Source organism: Zingiber officinale, chromosome 1A (assembly GCF_018446385.1).
Source record: "Zingiber officinale cultivar Zhangliang chromosome 1A, Zo_v1.1, whole genome shotgun sequence".
Lineage (NCBI taxonomy): Eukaryota > Viridiplantae > Streptophyta > Magnoliopsida > Zingiberales > Zingiberaceae > Zingiber > Zingiber officinale.
The window spans coordinates 131,674,856-131,697,295 of record NC_055987.1 but is presented as its reverse complement, the minus strand read 5'-3'; the positions used below and the strand labels follow the sequence as shown (position 1 = coordinate 131,697,295).

Below are 22,440 nucleotides of genomic sequence, written 5' to 3'. Positions count from 1 at the left end.
TTCTCTGGTTGACGTCTTCATCAAAGTTGTAGATCTTGAAGTTATCAACATTTTGATATAAAGAACAGCCTGTAACTCCAACTGAGTACAAAGGTATGGCCGTTTTAGTTTCAGTTTGCAATGCTGAAATTTCCACATGGCTTTCACACAACCGTGTGGATTCCACACGGCCTTAACACAGCCGTGTCGATTCCACACAATCTCCACACAGCCTCCACACAGCTGTGTCAATTTCACACGGCCAAAACATGGAAAAACTTAGTTTTCACATGCATGTGTGAGTTCCACACTGCCCAGACTCTTTGAAAGCTCTAGACTTCATTTAAGTTCCGTTTTTGTTCCAAATCGTGTCCTATCAATCAAAACAAACAAAGAGCAGATTTACGAATAAAATATAATGGAAGTATGATATTATAATGAAATACGGTGCAATAAATATAGATTATGCTAATGAAATACAAGTAGATGCGCGTCAAGACATGTATAAACGTGTGTATAATCTACACACATCACACCCCCAGACTTAAACCTTTGCTTGCCCTCAAGTAAAAACTACATCTAAACTCATGTGGTTAAATAGTGCATCATAATCTCTAGCAAGTCAATCTAATTCTATCAAATGATTTCATTAGTGAGCAAGATACAAAAGTTGTTTGAGTACGGCCTAAGTAGTAGTTCTCCATGCTTAGTGCAATAGTGGCCTAAATTTTTCAAGTATCAATCCCTAAGCCTAGTCAAGTCATCATAAAACTGTGTTCCTTATGCTTCTGGTGATAAACACTTACCTGGCACACGCTTGGTTCATCCTCCACAATCTACCAATGGTCTCAAAGGTGTGCTCGACATCAAGAGAAATATAGTAATTATTTCTCCAGTAACCTAACTCTGTCTCAAAGGGGTAACTTGCTAGTTTCAACTCACGACAACTGTTTTTTATATCCCTTATTCAATTTTTTTTTTCATCATCATTTTTTTTCTTTGTGATTGCAAGATGTAATACTTGAACACAAATGCATTTAAGTACAAATATTGAGATATTTTGATTTTTCCAAATGAGTTGACATGACTTGAGCCTCATCCAGTAACCAAAATACAGTTTGAGAAGTTACCATAGAAACACTAGTACTAATCAAGTTCTATGAATCATGACTATTTTTAGAGTTATCTACTATCAAAACTAGGTAAGGTGTAAGAGATCCTAAAACAAGGCCAATTCTTAAACTCTTACAGTAAAAATATTGCACACTTCATGCTATCATAGATAGAAAAAGATAGATTACTAAATATACTAGCGTCATAAACCACATAAAATCTAGAATAAGTGCTAGTATTTTGCATTAAGAAATAAGCAGTCATGATGTGATGAATGATACAACTAAGAAAAATTTATTATGCAAAAAGAAATAAGCAAAAACTAAACTAAACCAAATGCATCCCCCAGACTTAATCTTTTCATTGTCCCAATGAAAACTAAAAACAATGTGGAGGAGATTTAAAGTAAGAGAAGTTATCAAATAATGTGTGTAAAGTACCCATGTCATGAACTTCTCCATCATGTAGTTGTCATCCTCCTAATCTTTGAGTCCTATAAAAGAAGATAGACAACAAAAATTAAGTAGAGGATACAAGTTTATTATATAAAGAAAGAAATGAAACTAGAAAGAACTAAAGACATAAATGAAAACAAGGAAAATGAACTTAAGTTGCCTCCCAAGGAGCGCTTGTTTAAGGTCATTAGCTTGACCACCTCATTAGATTTATCAAAATCTCGCTCTTGGAAGGGTAAGATATTTCAACACCCTCCTACCAAGGGCTCTTATTATGGAGAAAGCTTTCAACATATGAGAAATAAAGTGAAGTATCGCTCTCCCCATCTTCATTTTCTTTGAAGTTCTTTCAGGTAGTCGAAGGCGGTTTAGATTGAGCTTCTAGTATTCAGCCCAAGTGAAATCTGCACACACAAAAGAAATAAAAATCTCCCACAAGCATGTTAAATAAGGTAGAGCCATAACCATATCAAAATAAGTTGAATGAGTAATAAAAATTGAATCACATCTAACAAAGTCAACGATGGGTACCTCTATAATGTTGTCTAAAAGATCACAAGAAATACTAAATTTACTTTGCTGAGAGATACCTGAAATTTATAAACATGTGGATGTGACTTCCTCTGAATAAAATGATCGTTTTGGCTCTAGCTCAGGTGTTGGTGCTACCAAAGGTGGTGATTCTTGAGACTCTTCTAATTCTACATAAGTCCCTACACATTGATCCATAACATGTTCAATCCTTGCAACTCTTACAACCTCTAAGGGTTGTGTGGACAAAGGAGGTGATCCTTGAGATGCTGCTTCCACAACACAACTCCCTACACTTCCTTCCATATCATTATCATCAACACAAACATCAAAAAATAAACCAATATCAATATCCTCAATAGGAGAATCAATTACAAGAGGATCAATAACTTCACTTGCAGTTTTAAATTGATCTACCATATCACATTCATCATCTAAAAATTTAATTTCATCATAACACCCTGTAAACGCAGAAGGTAGATCTGAAAACTTGTTATCCACTGCATTATCATCACAATCCTCATCTGAAGAGTCTTCATCTTTATATACATCCAGAAATTTACACTCAACCATATTAGAATCACAGAATTTTTTAAAGTCTTTATTTCCATTGGCCCCCACTAGTCTTTATGGAAAAGGAACCCTTAGTGAAGGTCTTGGGAAAGATTGAACTTCATTTTTTCCAAATTCCCTTTTCGCTTGCTGCGGAGATCTAACTTGCTGTCTAGTGTTTATGTGATCAATCGTTCAGGGAAAGGTACTTGTGCCCTTTGGGAACTTCCTAGAGTAATAGAACCGAGTTCTTGAGGTCTTCTATTGTTCTTCCCCTCAATTTTATACAAGACCTTTTTCATAAGTTCTTCATGATTCTTTTCACCTCTCAACTTAATATCATTACCATTTTCACTAGATCTTGTATGTGTAGGAGGGGTATCATGTTTGAACCATTTTGAAACTATGCTATCAATCTTTGCCTCCAACTATTTGGACCTCACATTCTGTGAATGGAGATTTTCAAAACACTTGGATGGTTGAATAACATTTTGTTTGACAGGCTCTCTAACATTTATGGCTTGCACTTCCTGAATTTTTGAGGGAGATACCATCCAACTTTTGTTCGACCATTCATGGAGGTTTAATGTCGCTTGATCAATTAATGTGTATGCTTCGTCCACACTTTTGTTCATAAAAGAACCTCCGGCTGATGAATCTAATAAACATTTGTCTGAGAAAGAAATTCTCCTATAGAATATGTGCAACGTTAGCCATTTTTCCAAGCCATGATGAGGGCACTATCTTTGTAGACTCTTGAATCTATCTCATGCTTCAGATAATGATTCTCCATCTGCCTGAGCAAAATTTGTGATGCAATTCCTCATGTACACTGTTCTTCTTGGAGGGAAAAAATGATTCAGAAATTGCTGCTCCAATTGTTCCTAACTTATAATGCTTTGAGGACGGAGAGAATATAACCAAGTCCTTGCTTTATCCTTAATACTGAAAGGAAATACTATCAATCGAACTGTATCTACTGACACTCCTTCACAATTTACTATATCACAAAGCTCTAGAAATGTCTCAAGGTGCAGATAAGGGCTTTCTGATACTTCTCCTCCAAATCTGTGACCTTGTATCATAGCAATTAACTCTAGGTCTAGTTGGAAACTTTTAGCTTCAATATAAGGCTACATAATGGGAGACATAAATCTAGCAGAAATGGGTGCAAAAAATTCTCTCAAAGGCCTTCTTGAAAAGTTAGTGCTCATGGATATCTAAGAAAAAAATTATGAGAAAAAAATGAAGAATTAAAGACAAGAAATAAAATGTTATATAAAAAACAAGAAAGAAAATGTAGAATTTAAATTGCAAGAAAGAAGGTGCATAATGAAAACAAGAAAGAAAAAGCAAAATGAAAAAAAAAAATGTCTAAAGTAACTCATATGCTAATCAACTAATGTTAATCGAAAACAGTCCTCGACAACGGTGCCAAAAACTTGTTACGCACTCGCAAGTGCACGATTTCGTCGTCAGTAATAAAAAGATATCGAATCCACAGGGACTATTGATTAAGCACTAGTTAACTTTGCACAGTGAATTATCTAAACAAACGTGAGATTGGTTGGAAAAGAGAGAATGTAAAGAGTAGAGAAAGAGGGAGAGTTGGATTTGGGGATGGATAGATACTAGGATTTTGATTTCATTGTGATGCTAGTTAATATCCCTATGCATTGTTCATCTCCCTAACTCCATGCTTACACTAGTGTAGGAGTTCTAACTAGAGTCTGGTACAATCTCGCGAAGATTACACCAAAGAGTTTACCCAAGTTCTACTGCCATTAAGTAGAAGAGGTTATTTAGGAAGCCTGATTATAGGGGCATCCTTCTGTCACAAGGACCCACGGTCCACATTCCTAGATTACTCAGATCACTTCCTAACGATAGATTAATGCAATTAAGTAGAAGAGGTAATTTAGGAAGCCTGATTATACGGAGCATTCTTCTCACATAAGGGCCCACGATCCACGTTCCTAGATTACACAAGTCACTTCTTAACATTAATTTGGGAAAACCCTATAAAGTCTAATTAATCTTCCTAATAAGAATTGATCCCCATTTCAAGAAACTACCGTAGAAAGTAAGGGATACCTTCTGTAACATGGTCCCATGATCTTACATTCCAAGGTTCTTCCTCTACATGGTGATCTAACCCTACATCTACATGGATTTACCTCACACACATTTCGTCAAACGCATACAAGGCACAACACACATAGATGATGATATAAACACTTCATTGCATAGGAAAATATCCAAATACATAGTTCATACATTCACAATCACATCACAGCTACTTCCTACATCCTAGATCTAGAGATCTACTCCATAGCAAAGGATTTACAAATAAGAGACAAGAAATTAAGCATTCCACACTCCAAAACAAGAGATAGAGAAGAGAGGAATACTTATATATGTGTCGCTGGTCTTCTTACTTTCAATCCTTGCTCCGGAGGTGGACGGATTAGTGAAGATGGAAGATCTAGGGTTCCCCCAAGGGGGAGAACCCTTCTCCAAGGAATGCAGGCAAGCCCCAAGCCAAAGATGAGCCAAAGATCCTTGAAAAGGGGGAAGGGGGGGGGGGGGGGGAATCCCTTTTATCATGAGCTGGTCACGAGCACCACACTGTTGGAGTGTATACTGAAAGCCTAAGCTTTGTAAACATTCATGTTAAATAAAGAATCACATTTGGTCAATTTATCTACATTTGTTTGTAGTTGTTCAATTAATTTATATTGTAGATAACATAACATGTGGTGTCATATGCAGAAGATAATGTTATCAGTACCTTATAAATTATAAACAGTAGCTCACGACCAAAATGGAAAGGAACAAACCATTAGAAGGTCGTAGTGTAATTAGGTATCAGTTTATCTTGACTGTATAATTACACTAGTACACTTAGAGTGTATTGAGTAGGACCATTTGAGGTCGTTTCTTTTATACTGATTTTATAAAGAAACAAAGACCTCGGTTATTATGGAAGTGTGTGCTCTTAATCCTGATATAATAACAAGCACATATATTTGATATTTATTTCTTTAATTTATCAATGGGTGAGATTTAGTTCGATGAATCAATAAGCCCGATAAGTTGGGAAATGGTATCACTTATAGTGTGTGTGTTGTTGATTATAGAAGGAAACTGTGTCCTAGAGATACTAGGTTGAGAATGTCCTCAAGAGGAGCTCATAAAGATTGTCATATTAAACCCTGCAGGTGGACTTAGTCCGACATGATAATAAGGTTGAGTGGTACTACTCTTGGACTTAGATATTAATTAAATGAGTTGTCAGTAACTCACTTAATTAATGGACATTCGATATCTTAAACACAGGGAGACTAACACACTCATAATAAGAAGGAGCCCAAAAATGTAATTTGGGATTGGTGCGGTAGTTCAATGATAGTTCTCTAGTGGAATGAATTATCATTGATAAAATTAAGTTGTGTGTTCGGGGCGAACACGGGATGCTTAATTTTATCGGGAGACCAAAACCAATTCCTCCTCTCGGTCCCTATCGTAGCCTCTTATTTATAGAGTTCTATACCCACCTATACCCACCTTCTATACCCACCCAATAGGGGCCGGCCAAGCTAGCTTGGGAACCAAGCTAGGGCCGGCCTAGGTATAAAATTGGGTGGCCGGCCCTAGCTTGAACCCAAGCTAGTAGGGCCGGCCAAATTAAATTAAAAAAGAAATTTAATTTTAATTTTTATTATTATGTGGAAGATATAATTTAAAGAGAATTAAAATTAAAATATCTCTCTTGTAAAAGATCTACAAAAGATTAAAGAAAGAGATTAGATCTCTTTCCTTATTTGTAGATTGGAGAGATGTTTTATTTTCTCTTTAAAATTATTCACATGATAATAAAATTAAAATTATAGAAATTTCCTTTTATTAACCATGAAGAGATTTTTAAAGAGAAATTTTATTTTTTAAAATTTCCGGAAACAAATTAGGAAGTTTTAATTTGTTGATTGAAACTCTCCTAATTTGCTCTTTTGATTGTGGCCGGCCATCACAAGTTGATTGGGAAATTTTATTTTATTTTTCTCAATTAATTCATGTCAAGGAAAATTAAGGAAATTTTATTGTAATTAAATTTCCTAATTTGCCTAGGCCAAGGAATATAAAAGAAGGGGTGAGGGTGCCTTCATGAGACACAACCTCTATTATTTTCTCTCCCTCTTTTGTTCCTTGGTGTGGCCGGCCATCCTCTCCCTCTCTTCCTCTTGTGGTGGCCGAACCTCTCTCCCTTCCTTGGAGCTCTTGTGGTGGCCGGATACTACTTGGAGAAGAAGAAGAAGAAGGAGAGAAAGCTAGCATCTCTTGGAGCTTGGTTAGTATTTTGGTTTTTCTCCTTGGTGAAGTTTTCCTTTTGTGGCCGAACCTTGCTTGGAGGAGAAGAAGGTGGTTGGTGGTTTCTCATCTCGGTAGATCGTTGCCCACACAACGTCCGAGGTTAGAATAGGAATACGGTAGAAGATCAAGAGGTTTTTCTACAATGTATAACTAGTAATTTTTATTTCCGCATCATGCTAGTTATTTATGGAAATAATACCAAATACAAGAGGCTTACGTTCTAGAATTTCGAATATGTTTTTCGATATTGTGTTCTTTTATTTTTTCTTTTCCTTGTGATTTGATTGTTCTCTTTGGTTAACCTAAAGTTATTTTAGGAAATTAAATATTAGCTTTCTATAAAAGGTTTTGTCTAGTCGGTGGTGGTTGCTCCCATATCCAAGAAGGCCATGTGCCTCGCCACGTCAGTACTGGGAACCAATTATTGAAATTAATATTTAATGGAATTAATAACTTAAGGAGACTTGGGTCGAACGTGTAAAGTTCCGCAGGAGATCCAAGTCAAAACCTAAAAGAACAAATAGATTAAGTTTTGGATCAAACGTGTTAAGTTCCGCAGGCGATCCAAAATTTAATTTAAAAGAACACATGGTAGCTAGGAAAAGGTTCAGACCTTTGTACAAAATTTTTGTACAGTGGAACCTATAGGTTTTCCGAGTAGCAACCAACACACACGACCCGTGACACGACTGTGTGGATCCACATGGCCTCATACATCTTGCTTTCGGCCAAGGTGACACGGTCGTGTGGCTCACACGACCGTGTTCTGCTTTGTTTCTGGATAGATTCACATGGTCGTGTGACTCACACGTCTTGACATTACTTGGTCTCTGGAAATCTTGCACGGTCGTGTGGCTTACATAGCCTGCCTCTGCTTGCTCTTTGGAAGTGCTACACGGCCATGTGGATCTCGCACACCCCTTGCATGGCCCTTGTCATGGCTATGCATGACTATATTTCATTGCAACGTCTTTTAGACCACCAAGATATGGTTTTCTCTAGTTGAAGTCTTCAGCAAAGTTGTAGATCTTAATGTTATCTACATTTTGATATAAAGAACAGCCTATAACTCCAACCTAGTATAAAGTTATGTCTGTTTTAGTTTAAGTCTGCAGTGTTGAAAATGAAGGCGCTGGAATTCCGTTCTGTTTAAATTTCCTTGTACAAAAATTGTACAAGTATAGAACTTTTCCTAGCAACTCGTATGTTCGATCAGACATATGTTTGATTAATCAAGCAAGTTCTTGACGGATCAAAGCACACCTTGATTGAAGTACAAGATCGCTGGCCTCTTGTGTTGGTATTCTAAAAATGATACAAAGAAAACCAACTAATTATGTGGCGGAGTTATAGAATTAGTTGTACTTTTTCTATGTAGCTAAAGACCTCTTGATCTTCTGTTGTATTTCTCTCCTCTTCTTGGACATCGTGTGGGCGACAATCTACCAAGACAACACTACCCTCCTTCTCTTCTCGGTTTCCAAACTGCCAACTATAAAAGGAGGCTCTAGGATGGGGCACCTTCTAATCTTCTTCCTCTTCTTCAAGCCACCGGCCACCAATGGATTGCTAGGAAGGGGTGCCGGCCATAACCAGGAGAGGAAGGGGGGTGTCAGCCCTAAGCAAGGAGAGGAGGGGGGCAGCCCTTGCAAGGTGAGGAAGGGGCGGCCCTAGCAAGGTGAGGAGGGGTGTCGGCCACAAGGAGAGAAGAGGATTGTGGAGAATTAGAAAATTAGGTTTTAAGAGCCACCACCTACTCCTTTTTATAGGCTTGTCGTCGGTTACAAAGAAAGGAAAATAACATAATTCTGTTTAGAAAAAATCTCTCTTTCTATAACCAAATTCTGTTTAGAAAAAATCTCTCTTTCTATAATCAAGTTAAATCAAACCAAGTTAAGTTAAACCAAACCAAGTTAAGTTAAACCAAAACAAGTTAAGTTAAACTAAACCAAGTTAAACCAAACTCTGTTAAACCAAACCAAGTTAAGGATGGGTGGATGCGAGGCTTTATATAGAGGCTACAACAAGGACCTAAAGGAGAAATTGATTTAGGCCTCCTGATGGGCTTGGGCTTCCTGTGTTCAGCCCGAACACCCTACCCAAATCCATCAATAATAACTCATACCACTAAAGGGTTATTATTGAACTACCACACCAATCCTATATTACAATATTAGCTCCTTCTTATCATGAGTGCATTAATCTCCCCGTGTCTAAGATATCATATCCATTAATTAAACAAGTTACTGACAATTCAATTAATTAACATCTGATTCCAAGAGTAGTACCACTCAACTTTATTATCATGCCGGACTAAGTCCACCTGCAGGTTTACATGATAATCCTTATGAGCTCCTCAAGAGGACATCATCAACCTAAATAATTAGGACACAGTTTCCGTCTATAATCAACAACACACCATATAAATAATATTATCTCCTAACTCATCAGACCTATTGATTTAACGAACTAAATCACACCGTTTGATAAATTAAAAAAATAAATATTAAGTATACGTGCTTGTTATTATATCATGATTAAGAGTACGCACTTCCATAATAACAGAGGTTTTGTTCTTTTATGTAGTCAGTATAAAAAGAAACTACTTCAAATGGTTATGCTCAATACACTCATAGTGTACTAGTGTAATTTTATAGTCAAGACAAACTAATATCAAATTACACTACAACTATTCCAATGGTTTGTCCCAATCCATCTTGGTTGTGAGCTACTATTTATAATTTATAAGGAACCGATAACATAATCTTCTATGTGACACCACACACCATGTTATCTACAATATAAATTAAATGGGCAACTGCATTGACATATATGCAAATATAAAATGCAGACATTTGACCAAAGTGATTCTCATTTCAAAATATTTTAAAACAGATGTTCATACAAAAGCTAGGCTTATAGTATACATCTCAATAATCTCTCACTTATACTAAAAGACTATGTTGCCATAAATGCTTCCATACATCTTATTCTCATCCCCTCAATATGCCTATCAAAAGCTCTTGCTAAAAGACCTTAATGAAAGGATCTACCAGGTTATCTGCTGATGTAATTTTAGCGACAACAACCTCTCCTCGTTTTATGATATCTCGTATCAGATGGTACTTGTGCTCAATGTGTTTACTTACCTTATGGGCTCGTGCTTCCTTCGAGTTTGTTACTGCACCACTATTGTCACAATAAATTGTGATAACTTTGGGCAAACCAGGAATCATATCTAAGTCCATCAAGAAGTTTCTTAGTCATACAACTTCTTTAGATACCTCAGAGGCTGTCACATACTCAGCTTCCATCGTGGAGTCTGAAATGCATTTCTGCTTAACACTCCTCCATGCAATGGCTCCACCACCCAAAGTAAACACATATCCCGAGGTTGACTTACTACTGTCCCTATCTGATTGGAAGTCTGAATCCGTGTAACCCACAAGGAGCAAATCATCTGCCTGGTAAACTAGCATATAATCTCTAGTCCTTTTCAGGTACTTTAATATATGTTTTATGGCAGTCCAATGTCCCAGTCCTGGGTTACTTTGACATCTGCTAGCCATGCCCACAGTAAAATAGATATCCGGTCTCATACATAGCATCACATACATTAGGCTTCCTATAGCTGAAGTATAAGGAACTACCTTCATCTCTTCTATCCCCTTTAATGTCTTAGGACATATCTCTTTAGATAAAGGTACTCCATGCCTAAAAGGTAGAAAACCTTTCTTGGAGTTTTGCATGCTAAAACGAGCTAGGATAGTATCGATGTATGAAGCTTGGGATAAGCACAACATCCTTTTCTTGTGATCCATTATTACTTTGATCCAAAGAATATGTCTACATTCTCCCAAGTCCTTCATATCAAACTGCTTGGACTTCCATACCCTTACGTCTGACAATACTTTGACATTGTTGCCAATGAGCAAAATGTCATCTACGTATAGTACAAGAAATACCACCACGTTTTCGTCACTTTTCTTGTATACACAAGACTCATCCGGACACTAAATAAATACATAAAACTAGATCACTTCAACAAACTGGATGTTCCAAGATCTCGAAGCTTGCTTCAGTCCATAAATGGACCGATTGAGCTTACATACAAGATGCTCTTTGCCCTTCACAATGAATCCCTCTGGTTACTTCATATAGATAATTTATTCAAGACTTCCATTAAGGAAAGCTATCTTGACATCCATTTGTCAAATCTCATAATCCATATGAGCAGCAATAGATAAAAGAATCCGGATAGACTTAAGCATGACTACCGGTAAAAAAGTTTCCTCATAATCGATTCCCTCTTTCTGAGTATACCCCTTCGCAACAAGCCTCGCTTTAAAGGTTTCCACCTTCCCGTCTGTTCCTCTTTTCCTTTTGTAGACTCATTTACATCCAATGGCTTTTACACCATTTGGTGGTTCTACAAGCTCCCAGACTTGATTAGAATGCATAAATTCTATTTCAGAGTTCATTACACTTTGCCAAGATGTTGCATCTTTATCTTGGAGTGCTTCATCATATGTTCAGGGATCAGCTTCATGTTCACTAGGGATTAAGTCCGAAGAATCTCCCAAAAACATGAATCTTTCAGGTTGTTTAACAACCCTCCCACTACGACGAGGCACTACCTATAATTGTGCATCATTTGTGACACGTGTTGCAGTTACTTGTGGTATCTCATCTTGTACCGTTGGTACTAAGATAGAAGTGTCCTCTCTTATTTCCTCAAGAATAATTTTACTCATGGGCTTGTGGTTCATTACATAGTCCTCTTCTAAAAATCGGGCGTTGGTGCTAACAATGACCTTCTGATCTTTAGGACTATAAAACAAACCACGTTTCATTCCTTTAGGATATCCCACGAAAAAGTGAACTTCTGTACATAATTCCAACTTATCAGCGTCTCCCTTCAGCACATGTGTTGGACTACCCCAAATCTGAATGTGTTTCAAAATAGGCTTACGCCCATTCTACAATTCTGTGGGAGTAGAGGGTATTGACTTAGAAGGTACCAAGTTCAGAATATACGTCGTCGTTTTCAAAGCATATCCCCAAAATGAATTTGGTAATTCTGAAAAACTCATCATTAATCTAACCATTTCCATAAGAGTCCTATTTCCTTCGTTCCACCACACCATTTTGTTGGGGTATACCAGGTGCAGACAATTGGGATTGAATCCCGGCCTCTGATAAGTAACTCCTAAACTCTCCTAAGAGGTACTCTCCACCATGATCAGACCATAGTATCTTGATACTTTTACCATGACATTTCTCCACATCAGCCTTATACTCTTTGAACATATCAAAGCACTCAGACTTGCGGCGTATCAAGTAAATGTACCCATATCTCGAATAGTCGTCTATAAAAGAGATAAAATATTTGAAACCACCTCTTGCATGGATATTCATAGGCCCACACAAATCAGAATGAACCAATTCCAACACTTCTTTGGCTCTATACCCCTTTACCTTAAAAGTGTTAGAATGTATACTAAAAGTCTAGCTCTTTGTAAATATTTATTTTGAAATAAGAATCACATTGGTCAAATATTTACATTTATGCTAAGTGTAGTTGTCCATTTAATTTATATTGTAGATAACATGGTGTAAGGAGACACACAGAAGTTCATGTTATCAATTCCTTATAAATTATAAATAGTAGCTCACAACCAAGATGGAATGGGACAAACCATTGGAGTGGTTATAGTGTAATTTGGTATTAGTTTATCTTGACTATAAAATTACACTAGTACACTATGAGTGTATTGAGCATGACCATTTGAGATAGTTTCTTTTTATACTGACTACATAAAAAAAAAAAACCTTTGTTATTATGGAAATGCGTACTCTTAATCATGATATAATAACAAGCACGTATACTTAATATTTATTTCTTTAATTTATCAAAGGGTGTGATTTAGTTCGTTAAACCAATAGGCTCGATAAGTTGGGAAATGATATTATTTATATAGTGTGTTGTTGATTATAGAATGAAACTATGTCCTAATAATCTAGGTTGATGATGTCCCCTTAAGGAGCTCATAAGGAGTGTCATGTAAACCCTGCAGGTGGACTTAGTCCAACATGATAATAAGGTTGAGTGGTACTACTCTTGGAGCTAGATATTAATTAAGTGAGTTGTCAGTAACTCATTTAATTGGTGGTCATTCAATATCTTAAACACAGAGAGACTAATGCACTCATGATAAGAAGGAGCACATATTGTAATATGGGATTGGTGCGGTAGTGCAATAATAACTCTTTAGTGGTATGAGTTATTATTGATGAACTTGAGTTGGGTGTTCGGGGCGAACATGGGAAGCTCAAGCTCATCAGGAGACCAAAACCAATTCCTCCTCTCGGTCCCTATTGTAGCCTCTTATTTATAAAGCCTTATATCCACTTAGAGCCAAGCTTCTTACCCATCTCTTTGTGGTCAGCCAAGCCAAGCTTGGAGACCAAGCTAGGGCCAGTCAAGCCAAAGGATGGAGCCAAGATCAATGGTCGGCCAAGCTTGGAGCCCAAGCAAGGTGGCCGGCCACACATTAAATAAAAGGGTGATTATAAATTGTAAAATCTTTCCTTGTGGAAGCCATGGTTTTAAAAGAGAGTTTTAAATTTTAAAATCTTTCCTTTTATAGTTTTCTACAAAGGATTAAGAGAAAGGTTTGATATCTTTCCTTATTTGTAGTTTAAAGGAAGATTTTAATTTTTGATAAAACTTTCCTTTTTGGTAATCATCCACATGTTTTAAAAAAGAGATTTTAATTTATAAAATTTTCCTTTTATAACCAACAAGGGATTTAAAAGAGAAATTTTTTATTAAAATTTCTTACCAGAAACAAATAAGGAAGTTTAAATTTTGTGTTTAAAACTTTCCTTCTTTGGAGCACTTGAATATGGCCGACCATGACAAGCTTAAAAGAAAGTTTTAATTTTTTTGTTTTAAAACTTTCCTTTTTAGTCATTGGCAAGGAATATAAGGAAGTTTTAATTATGTTTAAAACTTTCCTTTTTTGCCAAGACCAAGGATTATAAAAGAGAATGAGGGGGTGTCTCAACCCATAACACATCTTCTATTCTTCTCTTCTAATTCCTTGGTGGCCGGCCCTATTCTTTCTCTTCTCTCCTTTTGTTTTCTCTCTTGGAGGCCGGCGGCATCAATTGTGGGAGATCTCTTGGTGGCCGGTTGATTGAAGGAGAAGAAGAAGCGAAGGAAGCTCTCTTGTCTAGCATCCCTTGGAGATTAATTGGTGGACGGATCTTGGAAGCAAAGGAAGAAGTTTGGGTGGATTTCCTCTTGGAAGATCGTCGCCCACACGATGTCCAAGAGTGGAGAGAAATATAATAGAAGATCAAGAGGTCTATAAGCTACAAAAGGTAAAACTAGTTATTAGTTTCTGCATCATAACTAGTTCATCTTTTGTATAGATCTTGAAAAAACAAACATAAGAGGTTATCGGTTTTAGTTATCATTTTTGTTATCGATTTATTTTTCAATTTCATGTTTCGATAATGTGTTTCTATTGAGGTCTCTATAGTTAAACCTAGTTTACTATAAGAAGTTAAATGTCTGGTTTCTTTGTGAGGCTTTGTCTAGGAAGTGGTGGATAATCTCATACCCAAGAAGGCCTAGTGCATCGCCATGTTTAACCTGGAAGCCGATCTTTGAAATAGATATTTGATAACTTCTGTAATATGGTTTAACTTAGGAAGATCACATCGGTTGAACTTGGAGTAAAAATGTTAAATATCGTTTCTAATCCAAGTTTAACTTCTAAAGGGAAATTTGGATTAATAATGTTAAGCATCGTTTGCAATCCAAATTTAACTTTAGTAGAGCACATGAGTAGTTAGGATAGTTCTATGCTTGTACAAATTTTTGTATAGGGGAACTAGGACGGTATTCCGAGTAGCAACCAACAAAGAGGCCTCTTGGTCACTTTTCCTTCCAAGCAAGACTCATAGGTCGGAAAGTTTTCCACTACCAATGAACCCAAAGGTCCATCGGTTATTAACCTTTGAATCCTACTCAAGTTAATATGACCCAACCTTAGATGCCAAAGATATGTTTGGTTCATTTTCGAAGATTGCTTTCTCTTATTAGAATTAGAAGATGTGTTATTAATTTTCATTTGTTTCATCGTGGAGTTATTGGATTAAGAGTATACAAATTGTCAACTAACGCACCAGAACAGATAACCACCATATTTTTCTTGACAACCACTTTGTCATCAAAAGAAATAGAATATTCATCCATAAATAATTTAGAAACCTAAATCAAGCTCTTTTTAAAACATGGTACGTAAAGACAATTTTTCAAAATTAAAGTTTTATTCCTATCAAAAGATAAATAAACATCTCCTACTGTAACAGCCGCCACTCTCGTAGCATTGCCCATGTAGACGGTGATCTCCCCTTCATGTAGTCGCCAGGTTTCCTGGAACCCCTGCAATGATTTCCAGACATGATCAATGGCTCCCGTATTTACACACCAGGTACCGGTAGATAACACCGCTAAACATATTTCAACAACTAATGAATAAGATATATCTTTATTGTTCTCCTTTTTGCGAGGACAATATACCTTTCTCATGGACTCCTACCTAGCAGCCCGATTCTGGTGTCCAAAGAGTTCCTTGAGATTGAGCATCATATCATAGGTAGTGGGTAGGGTCGGATGCTGATGTTGCAGCACATTTGACATAGAAGCCAAAATGTAACACCACGTCATCTCATCTGCCTTGACCCATTTCCTATGTCTCTCTATCTCCTCTTCACTAGAATCCCAGCATATAGCATCACAACACATAGCATCATAGCACATAAAAACAGCATATAAAGGCAATAAATATGAAAATAAAATTTTCAACTATTATGGCCTCATCCAACGCTGTCCTCCAATATGCGCCTCATCCATCGTTGTCCTCTAATATGTCATCAATGTGCCACCAATGGATCAAGCCATCACCTCTATCTTGCTTCCTTCTTCACCGTGCCTCCGGCCCTCAAAATAGCACCACGCATAGCAAGGATACAAACCGCAACATAAAGAAATAAAATTTACATTTATCGATCCTATATTCCACAAAGGAATTTACATGTAATCTAGATTGAACAGAATGTAAAATAATAATAATAATAATATAACAATCGATCATATTTAATTATTATAATCATACACACACAAACAACCTCGACATGCCTGAGGGTTCAAATCATACACAAACACACAAAGAGTCATAATAGTTGGATCTAAGACGCCTGCAACCATAGAGTTAATCTATCTTGCACATCCTACTATTATCCGGCCTAAACTTATGTATGAACAGTGTATAATTTAACCGAAAAATAATCACACAGAATCAAAAACCATGCTCTGATACCACTGGAAGGCGCTGGAATTCTATTCTGTTTAAATTTCCCTGTACAAAAATTGTACAAGTACAGAACTTTTCCTAGCAACCCGCATGTTTGATCAGACATGTGTTTGATCAATCAAGCAAGTTCTTGATGGATCAAAGCACACCTTGATTGAAGTACAAGATCGTTGGCCTCTTGTGTTGGTATTCTAAAAACAATACAAAGAAAACTAACTAATTATGCAACGGAATTAAAAAATTAGTTGTACCTTTTCTTTGTAGCTAAAGACCTCTTGATCTTCTACTATATTCCTCTCCTCTTCTTGGACGTCGTGTGGGCGACGATCTACCAAGACGACACCACCCTCTTTCTCTTCTCAGTTTCTAAACCGTCGGCTATAAAAGGAGACACTAGGATGGGGCACCTTCTAATCTTCTTCCTCTTCTTCCTCTTCTTCAAGCTGCCGACCACCAATGGATTGCTAGGAAGGGGCGCCGGCCCTAGCCAGGAGAGGAAGGGGGGAGCCGGCCCTAAGCAAGGAGGGGAGGGGGCGGCCCTTGCAAAGTGAGGAAGGGGTGGCCCTAGCAAGGTGAGGAGGGGCGGCCCTAGCAAGGTGAGGAGGAGCGCTGGCCACAAGGAGAGAAGAGGATTGTGGAGAATTAGAAAATTAAGTTTTAGGAGCCACCACCTACTCCTTTTTATAGGCTTGCCGTCAGTTACAAAGAAAGGAAAATAACAAAATTCTGTTTAGAAAAAATCTCTCTTTCTATAACCAAATTTTATTTAGAAAAAATCTCTCTTTCTATAATCAAGTTAAACCAAATCAAGTTAAACCAAACCAAGTTAAGTTAAACCAAACCAAGTTAAGTTAAACAAAACCAAGTTAAGTTAAACTAAACCAAGTTAAACCAAACGTTGTTAAACCAAACCAAGTTAAGGATGGGTGGATGCGAGGCTTTATATAGAGGCTACAACAAGGACCTAAAGGAGGAATTGATTTAGGCCTCCTAATGGGCTTGTGCTTCCTGTGTTTGGCCTGAATACCCAACCCAAGTCTATCAATAATAACTCATACCACTAAAGGATTATTATTAAACTACCGCACCAATCCCATATTACAATATGAGCTTCTTCTTATCATGAGTGCATTAATCTCCCCGTGTTTAAGATATCGTATGCCCGTTAATTAAATAAGTTACTAACAACTCAATTAATTAACATCTGATTCCAAGAGTAGTACCACTCAACTTTATTATCATGCCAAACTAAGTCCACCTGCAGGGTTTACATGATAATCCTTATGAGCTCCTCAAGGGGGCATCATCAACCTAAATAATTAGGACACAGTTTCCTTCTATAATCAAAAACACACCATATAAATAATATTATATCCCAACTCATCGGGCCTATTGATTTAACGAATAAATCTCACTCATTGATAAGTTAAAGAAATAAATATTTAAGTATACGTGCTTGTTATTATATAGGGATTAAGAGGACACACATCCATAATAACAGAGGTTCTATTGTTTTACGTAGTTAGTATAAATAGAACAACCTCAAATGATCCTGCTCAATACACACATAGTGTACTAGTGTAATTTTATAGTCAAGACAAACTAATACCAAATTACACTACAACCGTTCCAATGGTTTGTCCCAATCCATCTTGGTTGTGAGCTACTATTTATAATTTATAAGGAACTGATAACATGATCTTCTATGTGCCACCACACACCATGTTATCTACAATATAAATTAAATAGACAACTACATTGACATATATGCAAATATAAAATGAAGACATTTGACCAAAGTGATTCTCATTTCAAAATATTTCAAAACAGATGTTCATACAAAAACTAGGCTTATAGTATACATCTCAACAGAAAATTCCACACGACCTTGACACAGCCGTGTCAATTCCACACAACCTCCACACGGCCTTGACACAGCCGTGTCGATTCCACATGGCTAGAACATGGAAAAACTTAGTTTTCACATGCCCGTGTGACTTCCACATTGCCTAGACATTCTAGAAGCTCTAGACTTCATATAATTCCCGTTTTTGCTCCAAATTGTGTCCTATCAATCAAAACAAACAAAGAGCAGATCTTCGAATAGAATATAATGGAAGTATGACATTATAATTAAATAGGGTGCAATAAATATAGATTATGCTAATGAAATACAAGCAAATGTGTGTCAAGACATGCATAAAAGTGTATATAATCTACGAACATCACTTGGGCGTGAGAGCAAGATCACTTATAACTCGGCCGATTGACATGAGAGTCTAGGACTTGGGCATGAGGGCAAGATCACTTATAACTCAATCAATCGACGCGCGAGTCTAAGACTTGGGCATGAGAGCAAATTCACTATAACTCTGTCGATCGACATGAGAGTCTGGGACTTGGGCGTAAGAGCAAGCTCACTTATAACTCGGTCAAATGGTGCAAGAGTCTAGGACTTAAGAGTGAGAACAAGCTCACTTATAACTCGGTCGAACGGTGTGAAAGTCTAGGACTTGGCCATTTTCTACTTGAATTTACCTGCATTCATTGAATATAAAATTTTACAAATTACATAAATTCAGTTTAAACGAACTATCAAGCCCGATAGAGCTGTAAATGATTTGCACTCTAAGGTCGGTCCAAATTTTTCCCATTTCCATCTTGCAAGTAATAGGAACCCAAGCTAAGTTTTTGTGCCAGCTTGTATGGCTCGCTCCACGGTGACTCCAACTTATTGGTGTCGCCAGCCGATTTAACTCTCTTCCATACTAGGTCGCCAACTTAAAAAGTTCTCGGAATAACCCTTCTTTTATTGCTTTGTTTCATTCTTTACTAATACGCCATTAACCGAGTGACTGTCTTATCTCCAATTTCCTCCACTAAATCCAACTCTATAAGGCATTGATTGGAATTTTTCTCTTCATATAGTTGTTTCTGATCAGATCCAATGCTGACTTCGATCGGTACAACCGCCTCTCCTCCGTATACTAGATGGAGCAAGGTTATGCCCGTGGCCTCTCAAGGCATAGTACGATAAGCCCATAGCACACTCGGAAGCTTATCAACTCAATTTACTCCAAGATGGTCGAGGTGGGTTCTGAGTCCTAATAATTTCTCAGTTAGTGACTTCCGCCTAGCCATTGCTTTGGGGATAGACCATGGGCGTCAAAGCTTGTAATATGCCATAATTTGTACACCACTTACTGATTCCCCGCCCTTGAAACTATCTTCCATTATCAGAAACTATCTTGTGAGGAATGTCGAACCGACACACTATATTTTTCCATAGAAATTTAATGACCATCTATTCCGTTATCTTAGTGAGTGGCTCCACTTCCACCCATTTAGAAAAATAATCCACTGCCACAAGAATTTCGTCTTATCGGACGCCATTGGAAAATCTCTATGATGTCCATGCTCCATCGATCGAACGGACAGGAAATAATTGATGTCTTCAAAGCTTTTGCAGGTCAGTGTGTATATTCTGATGTCTTTGACATGATAGACAAGTGGCAACTAGCCGAGTTGAGTCCGCTTGTAGAGTGGGCCAAAAATATTCGGCCAATAGGATTTTTCGGACGAGCGATCAGTCACTCGGATGGCTTCCACATGAACCCTAGTATACTTCTTACAAAATATATTAAATTTCATCCAATCTAATACACTTGAGCAATGGTCTTGAAAAAGCTTTCCTGTATAGATGATCTCCAACTAACATGAATCATCTAGCTCTTTTTTTAATCATACGTGCTTGCTCCCGGTCAAGCGACAAGTTTCCTTCCAGAAGGAACTATGTCAATGGTGTTCACCAATTAACCTATGCTTCTGCTTCAACTGGCCTTTCGATATGTGCCACCAATAGTATTTTCTCAATTGGCTTGTTCAGTTCTAAAGGGCTCAACGAACTAGTTAACTTGGCTAGCTCATCCACATAGTGATTATCCGCTCAGGGAATCTTTTGCAATATTACCTCTTGAAATCCTGACTTTAACTTTCCAAATACTTCTGTATTCAATTTCAACCATTCGTTATTTATTTCAAAATTACCTGAGAGTTACTGAGCCGCTATTTGGAAATCTGAATAAATGAAAACTTGGGTAGCTCCCATATGTTTAGCTTCCTGCTAACCAGCTATCAGTGCTTCATACTCTACTTCATTATTGGTAGCTCGGTAATCCATTCGAATGGATAGCTACATTCTATCCTCACGCAGTGATATCATGAGGATTCCCACTCCGCTACCCTGCCTAGTGGATGATCCATCCATATAGATTTTCTAAGTTTTATCTTGCTCCAGATTTTGTATCTCCATCATAAAATCGGCTAAGTCCTGCACTTTGATGGCTAACCAGGGTTGACACTATATGTCATATTCACTTAATTCTGTGGTCCACTTAATCAACCTTTTATATGCCTCTGAATTGATGAGTACTCGACCCAGCGTGCTATTAATTAGAATAATTACGGGATAATAAAGAAAATAAGGGTATTGTTAGGACCCTTGGTGGCCGACTAGAAAGGGGGTGAATAGCCCTTGAACAAAACAAGCAAAAATACTTTCCTCAAACTTATAACTTAATATAACACTTGCATAAACAAAATAAGAAATAAATTAGAAAAAAAAAGATACTGCGAATTACATGGTTACAACCGGGAAGGTTGTTAATCCAAGGCGAAAAAGTGCACTAACAAAATCTCCTCTGGGCGGAGAAGCCTCTTACAACATTCAAATCTCAAAAAACAAAGCTAAACTCTAACAAGCTCAAGCACAAGTGTTGTCTCAAACTATTCTGCATTGTTGTTTAGCTTTGGGAGCAAGGCTGCTTATATAGCCTTACTCGAGGTGCCTAGAGGGGTTCCAGGCACCTGGAAGGGGATAAAATTTTATCCCCTTCATATTGGATCACGATCAAACGTGCTCTGGATAAACTTCGATTTCGATCGCTCGGACCAAGAAAGTCAACCAAGTTAACTTTTCAGTCCAGATCTTTCGCTCCGGTTTCGCTCGCCTCGGTCCGGGTTTTCCACTCCGATTGCTCTTGCTTGGGTAATCTCGGCCATCCGGAATAAGGCTCACCCGAACCCAACTTCCGGCCTTCTCGAGCAAGCTTCCGCTCCTGGCTTCTCGTCCCTCAGAAATGTCGCGCGCCTCCTTCTCGTCTACCCGCGTATTCTTCCACAGCGCCTCATCCCTCAAATGCACCGAACCCGTCGGTTCTCTCCCATGTCATCCTTCTCTCTAGCTGCGTCTTTTACTCGATATCTTGTGCTCCTAAGTTCCTGCACACTTAGACACAGAATTAAATACAACATGACCTAACATAACTTGTTTGATCACATCAAAACAACCCTAGGGTATCAACAGGTGCAACCTCCAAGTGGCTAAAACCAGCCAGTACGCCAATTTCTCAAGAACAGTGTAGTCGCATTTAGCGTTTTCAATAAATGACTCAAATACACTGACTATTATTCGTTGTTGTCCAGACACACCAACGTCGACCCAACATCCCATTCAATGAAAGAAAAGTATATCCAGAGTGGCTCTCCTACGATGACCTTTGCAAGTACAGGCAAAGAAGATAAATAATTTTTAAGCTCCTTCAGTGCTTTATCGCACTCAACATCCCAATTAAACTTGGTAGCTCGGTGAAGTATCTTGAAGAATGGCAAACTCTGATCAGACGAACTTGAGATGAACCAGGAGAGAGTAGTAATACATCCGGTTCAATGCTATGCTTCTTTCAGATTGTGAGGTGGGGACATATCTTGAAGAGCCTTCATTTTACTTGGATTGGCTTCAATTCCCCTCTAAGTCACAATGTAACTAAGGAAGTGTCCACTCTTAGCTCCAAATAGACATTTATTGGGGTTTAGCTTGACTCCGTATTTTCTCAAGGTTTGGCATGCCTCCTCTATATCTACACATAAATTAGCAACTTAAAGATATTTTATTAATATATCATCAACGTATACTTCCATGTTTATGTTAGGATGTATACTAAAAGTCTAGCTTTTGATATAAACATTTATCTAGAAATGAATCACATTAG

At 37.6% G+C, this 22,440-nt stretch overlaps 1 non-coding gene across 1 annotated transcript; it reads left to right on the top strand.

The window, feature by feature from the left end:
- The first annotated feature begins 3,353 nt into the window (after positions 1-3,353).
- Positions 3,354-3,461, top strand: LOC122039198. Its single transcript, XR_006128083.1, has one exon. It is a non-coding gene; the product is annotated as a small nucleolar RNA R71 (small nucleolar RNA).
- Positions 3,462-22,440: the final 18,979 nt, after the last annotated feature.